The following is a 10,586-nucleotide window of genomic DNA, read 5'->3' as shown; positions in this document are numbered from 1 at the left end:
GGGGTGTCATGGGATATGACTATAAAGGTCTTGTAGAGGAGAAACAGGCGCATCTTTTGCGCAAGGTATCGAAGGGTGCTATGTTCAAAAATCTGAAACTAGAGCTCAAAATTAAAAAAAAAAATGTTAAAAACAGGGGGTGTGTCTATTCCATGGCTTCTAGAGAAAAATAATGAGGCGTGTCACAGGGTATAACTATATAGGTCTTGTAGAGGAGAAACAGGCGCATCTTTTGCGCAAGGTATCGAAGGGTGCTATGTTCAAAAATCTGAAACTAGAGCTCAAAATTAAAAAAAAAAATGTTAAAAACAGGGGGGTTGGCCTATTCCATGGCTTCTAGAGAAAAATAATGAGGGGTGTCACAGGACATGACTATATAGGTCTTGTAGAGGAGAAACAGGCGCATCCTTTGCGCAAGGTATCGAAGGGCGCTATGTTCAAAAATCTGAAACTAAAGCTCAAAATTTAAAAAAAAAATGTTAAAAACAAGGGGGTTGGCCTATTCCATGGCTTCTAGAGAAAAATAATGAGGGGTGTCACAGGACATGACTATATAGGTCTTGTAGAGGAGAAACAGGCGCATCCTTTACGCAAGGTATCGAAGGGCGCTATGTTCAAAAATCTGAAACTAAAGCTCAAAATTAAAAAAAAAAATGTTAAAAACAAGGGGTTGGCCTATTCCATGGCTTCTAGAGAAAAATAACGCTGGGTGTCACGGGGTATGATTATATAGGTCTTGTAGAGGAGAAACAGGCGCATCTTTTGCGCAAGGTATTGAAGGCGCTATGTTCAAAAATCTGAAACTAGAGCTCAAAATTTAAAAAAAAAATTGTTAAAAACAGGGGGGTTGGCCTATTCCATGGCTTCTAGAGAAAAATAATGAAGGGTGTCACGGGATATGACTATATAGGTCTTGAAGAGGAGAAACAGGCGCATCTTTTGCGCAAGGTATCAAAAGGCGCTATGTTCAAAAATCTGAAACTAGAGCTCAAAATTAAAAAAAAAAATGTTAAAACATGGGGGTTGGCCTATTCCATGGCTTCTACAGTACAATAATGAGAGTGTCTCGGAGTATGACTATACAGGTCTTGAAGAAGAGAAACAGGCACATCTTTTGCGTAAGGTATCGAAGGGCGCTATTTCAAAAATCTGAAACTAGAGCTCAAAATTAAAAAAAAAATTGTTAAAAACAGGGGGGTTGGCCTATTCCATGGCTTCTAGAGTAAAATAATGAGGGGTGTCACGGGATATGACTATGAAGGTCTTGTAGAGGAGAAACAGGCGCATCTTTTGCGCAAGGAATCGAAGGGCGCTATGTTCAAAAATCTGAAACTAGAGCTCAAAATTTAAAAAAAAAATGTTAAAAACAGGGGGGTTGGCCTATTCCATGGCTTCTAGAGAAAAATAATGAGGAGTGTCATAGTGTATGACTATATAGGTCTTGTAGAGGAGAAACAGGCGCATCTTTTGCGCAAGGAATCGAAGGGCGCTATGTTCAAAAATCTGAAACTAGAGCTCAAAAATAAAAAAAAAAAAATGTTAAAAACAGGGGGATTGGCCTATTCCACGGCTTCTAGAGAAAAAACAATTAGTAGTGTCACGGGGTATGACTATATAGGTCTTGAAGAGGAGAAACAGGCGCATCTTTTGCGCAAGGTATCGAAGGGCGCTATGTTCAAAAATCTGAAACTAGAGCTAAAAATTAAAAAAACAAATGTTAAAAACAGGGGGGTTGGCCTATTCCATGGCTTCTAGAGAACAATAATGAGGAGTGTCACAGGGTATAACTATATAGGTCTAGTAGAGGAGAAACAGGCGCATCTTTTGCGCAAGGTATCGAAGGGCGCTATGTTTAAAAATCTAAAACTAGAGCTCAAAATTAAAAAAAAAATTGTGAAAAACAGGGGGGTTGGCCTATTCCATGGCTTCTAGAGAAAAATAATGAGGGGTGTCACAGGGTATGACTATATAGGTCTAGTAGAGGAGAAACAGGCGCATCTTTTGCGCAAGGTATCGAAGGGCGCTATGTTCAAAAATCTAAAACTAGAGCTCAAAATTAAAAAAAATTGTTAAAAACAGGGGGGTTGGCCTATTCCATGGCTTCTAGAGAAAAATAATGAAGGTGTCACAGGACATGACTATATAGGTCTTGTAGAGGAGAAACAGGCGCATCTTTTGCGCAAGGTATCGAAGGGCGCTATGTTCAAAAATCTGAAACTAGAGCTCAAAATTAAAAAAAAAATGTTAAAAACATGGGGGTTGGCCTATTCCATGGCTTCTACAGAACAATAATGAGGGTGTCACGGGGTATGACTATACAGGTCTTAAAGAAGAGAAACAGGCGCATCTTTTGCGCAAGGTATCGAAGGGCGCTATTTCAAAAATCTATAACTAGAGCTCAAAATTAAAAAAAATAATGTTATAAACAGTGGGAGTGGCCTATTCCATGGCTTCTAGAGAAAAATAATTAGGCGTGTCACGGGATATGACTATATAGGTCTTGTAGAGGAGAAACAGGCGCATCTTTTGCGCAAGGTATCGAATGGCGCTATGTTCAAAAATCTGAAACTAGAGCTCAAAATTTAAAAAAAAATGTTAAAAACAAGGGGGTTGGCCTATTCCATGGCTTCTAGAGAAAAATATGGAAGGGTGTCATGGGGTATGACTATATAGGTCTTGTAGAGGAGAAACAGGCGCATCTTTTGCGCAAGATATCGAAGGGCGCTATGTTCAAAAATCTGAAATTAGAGCTCAAATTTAAAAAAAAAAATGTTAAAAACAGGGTGGGGTTGGTCTATTCACTAGCATCTAGAGAAAAATAATGAGGGGTGTCACGGGGTATGACTATATAGGTCTTGTAGAGGAGAAACAGGTGCATGTTTTGCGCAAGGTATCGAAGGGCGCTATGTTCAAAAATCTGAAACTAGAGCTCAAAATTTAAAAAAAAATGTTAGAAACAGGGGGGTTGGCCTATTCCATGGCTTCTAGAGAAAAATAATGAGGGATGTCACGGGGTATGACTATATAGGTCTTGTAGAGGAGAAACAGGCGCATCTTTTGCGCAAGGTATCGAAGGGCGCTATGTTCAAAAATCTGAAACTAGAGGTCAAAATTTGAAAAAAAAAATTATCAAAAACAGGGGGGGGGGGGGGGGGGTTGGCCTATTCCATGGCTTCTAGAGAAAAATAATGAGGGGTGTCACAGGGTATGACTATATCGGTCTTGTAGTAGAGAAACAAGTGCATCTTTTGCGCAAGGTATCGAAGGGCGCTATGTTAAAAAATCTGAAACTAGAGCTCAAAATTAAAAAAAATAATGTTAAAAACAGGGGGAGTGGCCTATTCCATGGCTTCTAGAGAAAAAACAATTAGGAGTGTCACGGGGTATGACTATATAGGTCTTGTAGAGGAGAAACAGGCGCATCTTTTGCGCAAGGTATCGAAGGGCGCTATGTTGAAAAATCTGAAACTAGCGCACAAAATTTGAAAAAAAAATTGTTAAAAACAGGGGGGGGAGGTAGGCCTATTCCATGGCTTCTAGAGAAAAATAATGAGGGATGTCACGGAGTATGACTATATGAGTCTTGTAGAGGAGAAACAGGCGCATCTTTTGCGCAAGGTATCGAAGGGCGCTATGTTAAAAAATCTGAAACTAGAGCTCAAAATTTGAAAAAAAATGTTAAAAACAGGGGGGTTGGCCTATTCCATGGCTTCTAGAGAAAAATAATAAGAGGTGTCACGGGGTTTGACTAAACAGGTCTTGTAGAGGAGAAACAGGCGCATGGTTTGCGCAAGGTTTCGAGTTGCGCTTTGTCCAAAAACTGAAACTAGGGCTCGGAATTTCAAAAAAAATTGGGAAAAACAACAGGAATTTGCCTATTCCATAGCCTTTGGAAAAAATAATGAGGGATGTCGCGGGGTAAGACTATAAAGGTGTTGTAGAGGGAACACAGGCGCATAATTTGCGCAAAGCTTCAAGAGGTGCTATGTGGAAAGGAACTAAAATTTAGTGAGGAACAAAGCCAACTCAAATGTCGGACAAGAACGTGAAAACCGTGAAAAAGACATATCAGAGTTAGGAAAGAAGAATTTCTTGTCATATGAAGTCGAAATGAAAATCCAAATCCCCCCATCCGAATTACATGATGAAAGAGATTGTAAAATGTGTTATGTAAGTACTGATAAAGAGAAGGCTGAACACTGGCTGATTTTTTTTCAAGGGAATTTCGAAAAAGAAAACGATGAAGATGAAAGAACTTTAGTGCGAAGGCCAGCTGGTATACAACCTAAAGTTCTATATACTATGACAGACTTAATAGACAGTCTACTTTGTATTATTTTCAAAAGTCTATTTATATCAGAGGTTTTGTACCAGAATAAAACAAAATCGGCAAACAGTACTGAGTTGTTAAAAAGATATGATAGTAAAACTACATACAGACCAGTTAACTTTATCATTGACAACCCAAGCGCCACATTCCTAAAGACGGTATAAGTACCCTCGTCCACGTGCGTGCATTGTCTGATATAAATAAATGTTTACTAGCTATATAGGCAAAAAAAGAAACATTTCCCTGGTTTTTAATTAAAAGAAATTACATATATTAATTTATAATATTTTCAAGATTAAAACTAGTGACCTGAATGATTTATCTATCATTTACTAATTTGTTAAAAATTCGAAGACGACGTTACGTCATTTTCTGATTTTAAACAAATAAGCATTTTTTCAAACATTTACCTGTATAGAGATGGAATTGAGTTGTCCTTTTGTTCATTAAATGTGTCGAGCACTATTGTTAACAAAAGGTCGCATTAAAAAATTGAAAAAGTTACACGTAAGTCAATGCCACGTCTACGTCATAATGAGAGAGAACGAGCTATTGTGTTGTTGGAAGCAAAAATGACTCTAATACAGGTTGCAAATCATCCCAATGTCTCTAGAATGAATATTGAAAAGCTTAAGACTCGTCTTAGAGATACTGGCACGACAAATAATCGTCCCCGAGGTTGCAGGCAACGTGAAACGAAGTTACGTCAGGACAGTCACATCCGCATTATTCATCTCCGGAATCGATTTGTAAATTTGTCAAAATTGAAAAAGTTTTACGTAAGTCAATGCCACGTCTACGTCATAATGAGAGAGAACGAGCTATTGTGTTGTTGGAAGCAAAAATGACTCTAATACAGGTTGCAAATCATCCCAATGTCTCTAGAATGAATATTGAAAAGCTTAAGACTCGTCTTAGAGATACTGGCACGACAAATAATCGTCCCCGAGGTTGCAGGCAACGTGAAACGAAGTTACGTCAGGACAGTCACATCCGCATTATTCATCTCCGGAATCGATTTGTAAATTTGTCACAAACAGCACGACAAACTCATGGAAGAAACAACAACAGGCTTATTCCCAAACAGTTTGTAACCGACTGCATCAAGTTTGCCTAAGAGCCCATCGTCCGTTGAAGGGACCTATCCTTATGCAGGGTCACAGGATGTCGCGACTTGAATGGACTCGGGTACGGATTCGATGGAATAGACTAACATGGAGACATGTCCTTTTTACCGATAAATAGAAATTCAACTTGACATTTAGCGACGGCAAAGCCAGTGTCTACCGGAGGTGCAATGCATGATTTTCTGATGCGTGCGTACAGGAAACGGATCGGTTTGAGGGTGGCGGAATTGTGGTATGGGACGGAATAACCTACCAGGAACGCACCGATCTGACAATTATTGAAGGTAACCTAAATGCAAAAAGGTATAGGAACGAAATTCTGGCTCCACTCGTTCTCCCGTTTCTCCGAAGGCATCGTTTTAACCACGTTTTTCAGCATGAAAACGCCCGTTGTCACGTGGCACACATTTTAATGATTTTTTGGAGAATAATCACATTCGTGTGTTGCCGTGGCCAGCAATGTCTCCTGATTATCGCCAATGGAACATCTTTGGGACGAACTTGGACGACCCATCAGAAGGAGCCAGAATCCATTGAAAATGCTCGCCAATCTCCGAATAGCATTTTTCAGGGAATGGAACAACACAAAGGCCATTGATAAAGAGGGATGATCATGGGTAGTTCCTTCAAATACTGGAACATGAACGACAACCATATCACCATTCTGAAAGCTCCGAGGGCCAGTTCGAATGCTGTAATGAAATGGTGGGTTATTAAAAAAAGTAAAAGACAGCACGTATGAAACCTAGTGCGACCAGATTTAAACGGATATAAAATTAATGAAGATAGAATATGATGCAACAATCAAAGAACATGAGCAAAAATAATGGACAAGCTGGACAAGTGTGACCACAAACTCAAACATGCAGAACCATTTGATTAGTTAACTTCACGAAAATAAAATGTCTGTCCACAATTTCTCAGGAACGCGCTCCTTGAACACCGCTTGATAGGCATCTAAATAAATGAACGTCGAAGACATTTCCTACAGTGCCAACGCCCCCAAAAGGAGCAATCACTACCTCCTACCGCAGCGGTCGATCAGAGGGTTGATCATTGGGAGGTCGGACTGTAGTAAGACAACGCTGTTGAACAACCTACTCCTGCGTGATGGATGGCTCGACTACGATCGATTGTACGTTTTCGGAAAATCGCTTCACCAGCCCATCTACCAGCGGTTGCAGCAAGCGCTGGGAAAAGGCTTCCCTAAGGAAGATATCCGAGACCTCCTACAGTGCAAGGGCAAGTCACCCTACTCGTTGATCGATGTGGCCAACGCCTTACCTCCACCAAGACACCCAAATGGTATCGACACTTTTTTCTTCGAGCAAGGGAGCGATGTACCAGACCCCAGCCACAAGAACCTCATAGTGTTCGACGACCTGATGCTGAGCAAACAGAACACGTGTGAAGACTACTACGTGCGCGATCGCCACAACAACGTCGATTGTTTCTACCTGTGACAGAACTACTTCAAACTGCCCCGACAATCGATCCGAGAACATGCAAACTTTATCTGTCTCTTTCAGCAAGATGCTAAGAATCTCGATCATATCCGGCGTGACCACTGCAACGATCTTACCAAGTAACAATTTGACGCTCTGTGTAAGCATTGCTGGTCCAAACCCTATGGATTTGTAACCATCGATCTCACGAGCCACAAGTCAGCAGGTAAATACCGATACAAATTAGATGAGTTCTATGAGGTATAAGATAAAGAATGGATCAGTTTGAAGATTTCTTACTGGAACTGGAGTATGAAGACACAGAGGAACCCCAGCCCTACAAGTTTGAGTGGCCCTGCAAATGTAAGTTCGAGTGGGACCTGGTCGATATGAGGAGTATGTGTTGGAAGTGTGGTCGCGCGATCCCCCGCCCGATCGATAGCGGTGTAGGTGATTTCGACGCATGAAACTCTGGCCGCCAGTATGGTAAGGTGGAGCGCTTTCCTCAACCCCAATGCCCTACCAAGACGATTCGAGGCCACCAGTGTACACACCCATGCCAACCGCGTATAGACCTATGCCTAAGACACTTGAAGTTTTCGAAGAGAATACAACCATACTCGTTACCCCCATTGTTTCAACAACTTTTTAAACGCTAAATGAGAGATATTTTTTCAAACGCTATAAGGTGTTTGGAAAAACGTCTATAAACGCTATGGGGCGTTCACACCAACGCTTAGGGGCGTTCACACCAACGCTATGGGGCGTTTAACAGCGTTCGATCCTATAAATAAATGACGTTTATCAAGATTATCGACCCTAAGCAGCGTGAGGCGCTTGCCAGGTAGTTGCAAGACACCAAGCGGAAAATTCAAGCCAGTAATATGCAGCATCGCCTCGACAAGATTGGACTTAGCCGAGACCTTTCCAAGGTGTTTAAGCCTGTGGTTGAGGCTCAGCGAGAGGTAGCTTCACAGATCACCAAAACGATCGCAGACCTTCCTGCAGAAGTGCCAGCCCTTCCTCCTCCACCGCCCGAGTTTACCGACCCACTACCCATCGCACCACCTACAGACACCGCCCTTGGACCCCGAGCACGGCAGTATTTGCAGCTCAGTATGACTCCTTCCGCCTACCACACCTTTGGATTGCGATCTGAAAACGATAGTATCTTTATCGGAATCTCACAAGTTACTTTTGACGGTGATGATATTTTCGTGGATGGTGTGAGGTACAAAGGAACCCTTGGCCTCTGGGAACTCATGGTGAAAAAGAATCCAGAATCGTTCGAGCCCGAAGACCTAGAGGACTATGCACAGATTCTAAAAAGTTCCGGTGTCATGTATCAAGGCAATTCCACCCTCTTGAGAACCCCGAAGTCGAATAAGGGTTACAAGTGGAAGGAAATCGTGTCCCACATCTACCAAAAGAATAAGTTTGGCAGTGGGCTGCAAACCGTGTTTTTACCTTCCAACTTCAAGCAGCTTCTCGACCGCTTGGAACTGTGTGCCGCAGCATACCTAGCAGGAACTAATGGTGTGCGCAACGAAATTGTGTCGATTATCGATGCTATGAAAAAGGGTAGACATATCAGCATCGAGGAATATAAGGCGCTTCGTCGTAGCAGCCTATAAATAAGTGTTAAAAGGTTACGCTCGAAAGTACGGCTACGGTGGTAGAGGACTGTTTGACACAATCGCCAGTTCGGCTGAACACATGTTTACTTCCTCTGCCGCCAAAACCCTAGGAAGTAAGGCAGTGAGTGCTGCCACCAATGCAGCCTGGAAAGTGTTGAAAGGGGCCTCCAAAGCCGTCGACCATGTGGTTGATAATGTGACCCGCCCCAGGAAACACAATAAAACCCCCCAAAAGTCAAGTGTTCAACGCAAGAAGCCAGAGAAAGTTCGGTTGAACAATCTTATCTTTGGCTCTGGTATCAAAACCATCCACGACTTCGTCTAACGCTATAAATAAATACATTATGTCTGACATCCTTACAATCACCGAAGGGTTGACCTTCGACGAAAGTCTCTAGGAATATCAGGATCGAGAATACTAACCACAAGCCAGTGCCCAACTGAACAGTGCCGGTTCTGAAATCCGAATCAACATCGAAACCCAGGATTTGTTCCTACACTCCGCCGAGAGTTATCTCTTGGTAGAATTTCGAAGGACGGCTCCTAATGAACGACGGCTCCTAATGAACGACGGCACTGCATATGCCGACGCTGATCTCGTGTCCCTCGTCCATAATGGTATCATGTATCTCTTCAGAACCACCAGCTATCGACTCTAGATCTCCGGCCAGCAAATCGAGCACATCAACGACCCCGGTGTCGCCACCCCGACGACTTTTACAAATCACAAGGTCTCAACGAACTGTGGTTCAAGGATTCCTCCACCGACGCCCATGCAAACAACACCGGCTTTGTAGCACGCCGTGGCTACATCATTGCCAAGCCGGCGAACAAAGGGTCGTTTTCAATCGCCATCCCCCTGAAGCACATTTTTTGGTTCGCTGATGACTACGACAAGATCGTGTACGGGTTAAGGCATGAAATTACACTCGTGCGCGATTCAGATACACATGCCATCCTGAGGGACCAAGCCGTCGACGTGGGAAAAGTTGTCCTGCGTAAGATCTCATAGTTCGTCCGCCACGTCTCTCCTTCAGACGAAAACAAGATGCAGCTATACAAAACCATTCAGAGTAAAGCGAAGATCAACTGTGGATTTCGAATGAGGCAGTGCGATTCCATAGCCGTCCCAAAAGCCTCACAGTTCAGCTGGCGTTTATCTGCCAAGAGCGGTCGCGAGAAGCCCAGGTACATCATCGTTGCCTTCCAACCCGAGAGAAGTGGGAACCAGGAGCGCAACGCTGCCGTGTTCGATAACTGTCGATTGCAAAACACCCATGTCACTCTCAACGCTGAACGCTACCCGGCCGTCGACTACAATGCCGTTTCCACCGAAAACAGGGTAGCCAGAGTGTTCAAAGAGGCTGCTAACTTCATGAAGAAATTCCACAACATGAACACCCTCCTCAGCAACGGAGGCATCAACCCCTCTGACTTCATCGATCTGTACTCCTTGTTTGTCATTGACGTGAGTCACCAGTCCGAGCGGCTGAAAGAAGCCACGGTGGACATTCAGATCCGGGCCCAGTTCGAGCCAACACCAGAGCATTTGCACTTATCATTTCCGACAGAATCCTACAGTTTGAATCCGATGGTCAGAAGATGAACGTTGCGTTCTAAAAGTTCAAAATGGAAAAAATTTACCTACAACTCCTCTTTGCCAGCCGCCCTGCCGAAGTCTTTGCGATCGTGGTGAAGACTGGTAGACAACTCAAGGAGCAGTATGACGGTATCGAAGAGTGGAAGCAAAAATATGTGACAATGGTGTACCATAAATAAATGGATAACACATTTTTGAGACGAATTGCAAACAACACTGACCCCAAACAGGGGTTCTCGTTCATCGTCTCTGGAAACGATAGTCAAATCCTTACCTGGTTCAACCCCCCCCCCCCCTCCCCCACTGGAACTCAAGGAATCCAAGACCTATGAGATGGCATTAGTGAACCTGGAAACCTATAACTCCATCCCCAACATTCATTCAGGTAACAATTCCTTCCGCTACTCCCCCGACGATGGTGCCAACTGGTTTCCCATCGCACTGAGC

General features: G+C 43.0%; 1 long non-coding RNA gene across 1 annotated transcript; it reads left to right on the top strand.

Moving 5' to 3' along the window:
• The first annotated feature begins 1,069 nt into the window (after positions 1-1,069).
• Positions 1,070-3,112, top strand: LOC127714389 (uncharacterized). The gene is made up of 2 exons (XR_007987712.1): positions 1,070-1,972; positions 2,674-3,112. It is a non-coding gene; the product is annotated as an uncharacterized LOC127714389 (long non-coding RNA).
• Positions 3,113-10,586: the final 7,474 nt, after the last annotated feature.

Source organism: Mytilus californianus, unplaced genomic scaffold (genome assembly GCF_021869535.1).
Source record: "Mytilus californianus isolate M0D057914Y unplaced genomic scaffold, xbMytCali1.0.p SCAF_9, whole genome shotgun sequence".
Taxonomy (NCBI): Eukaryota; Metazoa; Mollusca; class Bivalvia; order Mytilida; family Mytilidae; genus Mytilus; species Mytilus californianus.
Note: the sequence above shows the minus strand (reverse complement) of the source record. Positions and strands in the feature narration are given on the sequence as shown.